This window comes from Gavialis gangeticus, unplaced genomic scaffold, assembly GCF_001723915.1.
Source record: "Gavialis gangeticus isolate Ggan-Ray unplaced genomic scaffold, GavGan_comp1, whole genome shotgun sequence".
In the NCBI taxonomy this organism is placed as follows: Eukaryota; Metazoa; Chordata; order Crocodylia; family Gavialidae; genus Gavialis; species Gavialis gangeticus.
In genome coordinates, this window is record NW_017729004.1 from 59,173,647 (window position 1) to 59,181,053 (window position 7,407).

Consider the following 7,407-nt stretch of genomic DNA (forward strand, 5'->3'; position numbering starts at 1 on the left):
CCACCCCAGACTTACCAGCTGGATGCAGCTGTACCATAAATCAGATTGGTATCAACCAATATGCCTCCTTAAATATTGGCTGTTGGTATTGGCCCCCAAACCCTCTATCAGAGCACCCCTAATAATCTTTTAACCTCAACGTTTATCTCTACGCATCAGGACCACTATAAGAATATAAACCTACCAAACTCTGCAAGGATTCTTGTATTTCCATAGGTTGGAAGCATATAAAACAGACTGGAAAACCCTGTCAAGATTAAAAATAATAGGAAGGTTTAATAATGCTATCCAACTAATTCTCCTTTGGTTCTATAAGCGGATTCACTAAGCAGGACTACAGTATAAACATTCATGAAATTAGCCTTTTGCTTTGCTGTTAAGCAGGACAAGGACTCATTCAAGGCACATCTGAGGTACAATACTTTCACCCATCCTCAAACTGTCAAAGCTATAAATACCTGAACCTACAGAAAATAATACAGGGAACAATGGAGCTAGGTATTTCTATTCAACAGTGTAAAGAACTAGCTATAAAATTCCAAGTTTAGTTTTCCTATTCCCTCCTTTAGTCAAAAGACAAAAAAAAACAAGGAGAGGGTGAACAATAGCCCTGGAAAAAGAAAACCATTGGCTCCTCACTCAGCAACACTATCTGCTGTGAGAAAAAAAAGATTCATGCTGAGATCAATAGCAGGCAAGGCTCTCTGAGCAGATGCGATATCATTTATTACAACAACTGAGTAGTTGGAAAAAAGTTCTTAGCAAGCTTTCAGACGCAATCACCCTTCTTCAGGCATAGGAAGTCTCTATGCCTAAAGAAGGGTGGCTGCGCCCAAAAGCTTGCTAAGAAATGTTTCCAAATACTCAGCTGATGTAATAAAAGAAATCACATTTAGTCAAAGAAACATGTCTGCCTAGATCCTTAGACCGACATGGCTACAACCAAAAACCCAGAGATCAATACCATCCACTCAACAAGCAAAGGACCATGAGTAGTTAGTTGCAAGGAGCAATAATCTAGATCAGGGTTGTCCAACAGGTGGCCCATGGCTACATCCAGCCCTGTAGGAGTTAACATTACTCCCAGGCTCTCAATCTGGGTGCTGCTCCTCCCATTGCTTTTCTGCTGTTACCACTGGAGTCTCCCTCTTCTCCTGTTTCTACTGCCTACTCCCTCCCCTGAAGGAAGCACAGCACAGCCCCCAGAGCTAAAGGAGCCAAGAACAAGGGACCCTACATGGCGTAGGTCTGTCTGCCATGGGGTGCAGCAGCATGTAGTGCACAGATGGACAAGGGGGACAACTTGCAACAGGGGGAAGCCACACAGCGTGGCACATAGCCTGCGAAGCATGCAGCCCCCAGACTCTCAGAGGTTGGACAGTCCTGATTTAGATTACCACCATTAGTCTCCAGGTAATGACACAAAAGAGCATGCTCACATACTGAAGCCTCTGAAGCAGGAACAGGAAAACAATGGAAAGCCCAGTCTTTTTCTCTGTGAAGTGGAACATTCATTTCTCCTCTTGCCTTATTATCAAAACACTCATCTCTCCAGCTGTTTCCTTCAATACACCATCCAGGCCTATTACGCCTGTAACTTCCAAACCAAACCTGAAACCATATTTTATCCTGACACAGATCCTCTGCTACACAGAGGTCTGAAGTTTCCTATTCTGTTTGCAAACTTACTGCTTTTTCATAAAAACTAGTTTTCTGAAGCCAGGTATCCCTAGGAATCTTATAAAATCACAACTCCTTAACTACCAACTGAGAACGAAGAGATAATTACATGTTGTATGTGATACAGCCCTCAGTAAAAACATCTGTACTTAAATTAACAAACCAAATGTAAGCTGCCAGTCAGGATGGTCAAAACTGGCAAATTTTCTGTCCACAGATATTTAAGTAACATCTTCCCCCACCTACTACTTACCATGGTAGAAATAAAGCATCCACAAACATCCACCATCCATTACCTTTGCTTTCCAAAGTGCTTGCATAAAGATGATCTACTCTCACATCATAAATGAAAGCAGTTGAATTACATTTGATGAGTTCTAACACTCAAGTCTGTAACACTCCTTTTTGCTTCCACCAAGCACTGTGCAACATTCAGCAACACTTTTGAGCACATGATATATGATAATATTAGTGGTATCAAAGACAAGTTTCATCTCCCTATCTCAGCTTCCAGAAGCACAACCCAGTGAACTTACTGAAGTTACAGTTAAAGCACTGCTCCTCTGTAATAGAAAAATGAAGCTTCAGTTTTGCCATCCAAGGATACAAAAGATAGGCAGGATTCTGGGTGCATCAGTGAGAATCAGAAATTGCAGTTAGAAGGAGACAAGTGTGAAATTGTGTCTCAACATATATAACAAGAAGTTTTTGAAGATTATAACATGAATTTTGCCTGGACAGCTGATGTGCACAGTGAAAAGCAGGCACCTAAAGTCCAACATTATCCTGTGAATACATAAAAGGAAACATGTATGCCAATCAGTCCTTCATAGGCAGGAAAGCATTACTTGTATTCAAATTCTCCATTACCACAGGGAATACTGTCAATGGCAAAGACACCAAAACTACTACATGACACACTTCCAACTCAGTCTCTGCACTATGTGCAAGAGGTCATCTCTTACCCCAGAGCAACAGAAAGCCTCTTGACCACAGAGGATGCAGCTTTTATTCTAATGGATGGTTCTGTTGGGTAAAACTTCATATATTTTTGTGACTGCTTTCTCATTTGGAAGTTGGAAAGAATCATTACAGCATTCATCATGATCAGTAGTCCAGGTCAGCAGTCCTTATGTCGTTTCACTATCAAGCAGAATGGATTCTAGTCCAAACAGAAAGCACTGACAAGCCACCAAAGCACTGTCCCCTGTGCATCTGCACTACAACAGCAACTTTGATCAGTTTGGCTTGTTCTGCACAATACCAAGTGCAAAGTCCAATGCATGTCAATATGGACGCTATTCTGAATACCATACTTCGCAGCAGCATAAAATTTGACACTAGCTACCTAGAAGTGCTATCAGGGGTATCTGCACCATAGTAATTCACATAACCAAGACAGCTGCAACAGAGATGAGACAAACAAATGTTGCAGCACCAAGAGTGAACAGCTGTTTAAAAATGTTTATGACATGACTTTCTCTTGTACTTCTGAAAATTTCAAGGTAAAGGGAAACTAAACCATAATACTATGGTTCAGTAAAACACCAAGAAAATCTTGAGGCATTTCATTATAAGAACAGCCCACTGAATGATGACCTGGGCTAGATAAAAATAAGGTACAAGTAGAAATTATGTTTGCCTCTTGTAAACAGTCATTCTTTGATTATCATAAAATTAAGAAGTACCACAATGATGGGCATGCAATAAATACCTATAAAGAAGATGAAAAGGTCCGTCTCAAACTGTTTTAAGTAAGTATCGTGATTCTCTATTTGTGACATTAAAGTCGTGCATAAGTAAGTAATGAAAAAGGGGCAGGAGACAAAATTCCTATACATTAATGCCTTTAATAATTGCATGACAGGAATTATGTAGGAATAACTGACAGGTAAATGTATTTTTTTCCAAGTGTTATGTTTTCTTCTTTGATTGAGCACAAAAGTTCACTTTTAAAGATCCTATTTATAATCAAATCTGTCTATTCAAGTCTTTTCAAAATGCTACACCTCAGTAGTTCAGAACTGGGGAGGGTGTGTGAGTGGGCTTGAATCCATATGTATGCACGAATCCAATTCTACAATCTCAAAAAGAACAAAAGACAGCTGCATAATGGAGGCAGACAACACCACACAAGTAACAAACGTATTGTATACTATAAAATAGTAGGAGTAAAAGAAGAGAGTCCTGGAGTCAAAAATCTTTTTGTAGAACTTACAGAGGTAAGGCCAGTCTTATTTTACTTCAAGCCTAGAGAAATATACAAAGATTAATATTTTTTTTAAATTCCAGCCAACAGTAGTTTTGTTTATATTTGTACAGCACCTAGCACAATGGCAATCCAGTTCACAGAATACATAAGCACAACAGAAATTCATATGATGACAGTACTAACTGCTTTAACAATTCACTTTTTTCAACAGCTAATGCAAATTAACTTACGTCCACTGAAAGTGTAAGCCTTAAGCGTTTGAATTTTTTTTCATTTCATTCAATCACATGTTTCCATTCAATCAAATAACTACATGCCGAGACACAGGTGTACAGATGTACTCTGTTTTGCACAAAGACTGTGGGTATCATTTTGGTCCAAACATGAACTTCTTCACCTCTCAAGAAACAGGACAACTACAAAAATTAAAAGAAGTTTTAAAATTCATGCATCACGTGCTAAGATTAAGCACATACATGTTGCTTAAATAAAAGATTGATGTACAGCAACTGATATTATGTGACTTTTATTCACAAAAGAGAGGAAAGATTTTGAGCTGTCAGGGAGAATTCTTGGAAATAACTCACGATTTCTAAAAGCAACATAAAGTAACCTGGCTCCACTAAAAGGAGTTATTGATGTATTAAAGACTAAGTAAGAGTCAAATCTGGGCTGGCTGGATGTAGGACCATTGACAATCATGGCTGTGAAGGAATTAATTTATAACTTCAAAAAGTTTCCAAACTTTGCAGAAAATCTAAGATACTTGGAAACAGTATTTAAATCTCATTTAAATCAGGAAAATTCAGGGAGACAGGGTGGAAGATATTCTGTTTAGAAATAATTCTGTTTATAGCTTTAATATGGTTATCAGTTTTTCCTCTACTTATTATGGTGTCAAACCAATCAGTTTTATTTAAAGAAGAAAAGAAAAATCCTTTAAAACTTGCTCCCATGCTGGTACCTTCAGTAGGACAGAAAGTAGTATTGAATTTAGTTATTTTTTGTTCCAAGAGTAGTTCTTTGATTTTTATTTCTGGTGGGGGCACTGCAGCTGAACTTAAAATGGTAAAAATACAGCTTTAAAAATCAGATACTAGATCCTTCAGAAGTTCTAGTTCAGGAGTCAGAAATGTTTTTGGGCAGAGTGCCAAGAACACCTTCTCTGCCATCCACCCCGAGGTGTGCATGCCAAGCAAAATGCCTTTGCATGACATGCTCTGGCACCTGTGCCAGGAGTTGCCTACCCCTGTTCTAGTCTTTTTTTTTTTAATAGATCTCATTAAACAAGAGGTCTCCTGTTTTCTTCCCTAGATGTTCAGACAGTAAATCCTCAAAGAAGCCAAGAAATTCTGATTTATGCATTTGCCATCCTTTATTAGTTGACTGTTAACCAATCAACATGCCTGCTTCTTGTCACCAATTTTAAAAAAATGCAATAGAATTCCAAAGCCTTCTGATCATTTAGCCCAGATCTTTGAAACACAGCATTTATTTAATTTAATAAATATATCAAGTATTCTGACTCAGGACTTTCATAAACTGTTGCATTTCATGAGGTCATCTAGGAGAGAAAAGGCAGCAAAGGACAATAACTTTAGACTATTTATATTTTCCCTGGAGTACAGCTCACGTTAACTACACCCTACATCATATATAGTATTTTGCACGCCTGACTTTCAGAACTGCATATAAGCTGTATAAAATTTCCTAGAAAAAATAGAGAGAAAAATACACATTTTCCAGCATTTTTTCTCATGCACCAAATCAAGCCTTTTTTTTCATTTTCATAATTTCAGTCTATTCTTATTTTGCCTCACAAGGGACAATAACACTAATGTGAATATTAAACCAGCTATTTTCCTAGCTTAGCAACCTCAAATAAAACAATAGAGGCTACTTCATTAGATTTTGCTGGCAAAATGCTTTCATTGCTGATTCCCAAATTATTCTCTACTTCAGTCCCAAGTAGAGAGCAAACAAATTTCAGGTGGTTATGATTCCCTCTTCATTATATTTATGCCTATGACGGTGAATCCCAAAACGACTTTTGTTATACCAAGGAGTCACAATCTAGAAAACACTAAGAACCACTGCTCAATAGTATTTATTCTGTTAACACTGATGGAGATATGCAAGCAGCAAAAATGAACAGAAAAAGTTAGATCTTTTGATTTTTTCTTCACTTTTGAGATAGTGCGTGAACAGCATCAACATGGGACTAAATCATGATCTCTATAAAGCCGTTTCCATCCAGACTTGACATACAATGGCAAACTGCATTATAAAAGTGAAGTGACAGGAAGGAGGAAGGCTGACTTGATGTCAGTGACAAAAACTATTTTAATGGAAATGTGGAATTATTCAAAATTTTGTTCACCTAAATACCTGAAGACTTAACTAGTCTGATTCAGAATGTGATGGGCTGTGAACCAGAATCACCAAACAAGGTATTCTGACATAAAGCATTTTTCCAATGCTCTTTCATGCTCTATGTCATACTTAATGGTTTCTCTTTAATAGATATATTAAAATAGAGAGATGTGAATTTACTAACAAGAACCAAGCATGGAATGAAACTAAAATAATAATAAGCAGGGACCAAGTGTCAGCAACCAGGCATTTAGATCAGAATAGAAACAAACTATATTTCTTAAGCAAAATAAGAAGATAGGACAGTAATGAGTTAACCACAGTTTTGCCTGGTAGCATACTGTAGTTTTGGACTATAGACGAGGGGTGCACCAAGGTATCGGCTGGCTATTAGATCAGCACCGATAAAAGGAGAAATTATGTTATTAGCTATCAGCTTTTTTTGGTTGTTGTAGCCGATAATTACAGCCGTGTGCCCAGAGCATCCTAGTGAACACATTCTGGTTCCTGCACCCCACCACCAGCCTGAGCCCATGGCAGACTACAGCTGCCGATGAGCAGCAGGAAGGGGCACGAGGGAGCAGTCCGACAGTGGCAAAGCAACAAAGGGACCATTACTGGCTCTTGCTACAATGGCAATGCTGTGCACACACAGGGGCGTGAGCACCGGGACTGCTGCAGTGATGGGCTGTACACAGGTGGGATAAGGTACTGTGAGAGGGACATTCCACTATGCTGGACTTGGGCACCTTTGCAAAAGTGGCTGCAGGAACTCAGCTGCGCAGAATACGCTGACACTGAGGCAGCAGCGTGCTCTGGGCTTCCAAACATGCCCTGTCCCTCCCAGGACAGCAGCATGGGCTGTGTGGGAGCCGTGCTTAAGGGGGCAACATGTGCAGGATTAAGATGGTAACCGCCTTCCTCATCAAGGGCTGGAGCAGGAAGGAGGCATGTGTACATGTTATAAATCCAAAACAAACAAACAAAAAGTTTTATGTCAGTAGTTTAAAATGCCTTGTACTATTACTAAATATCAGTTATCGGAATGGCATCAGCCAATATGGGTGGTTAGACACTGGCTATCAGCATCGGCCAAGAAAATCTTTATTGGTGCACCCATACCATATATTTATGCATACAGC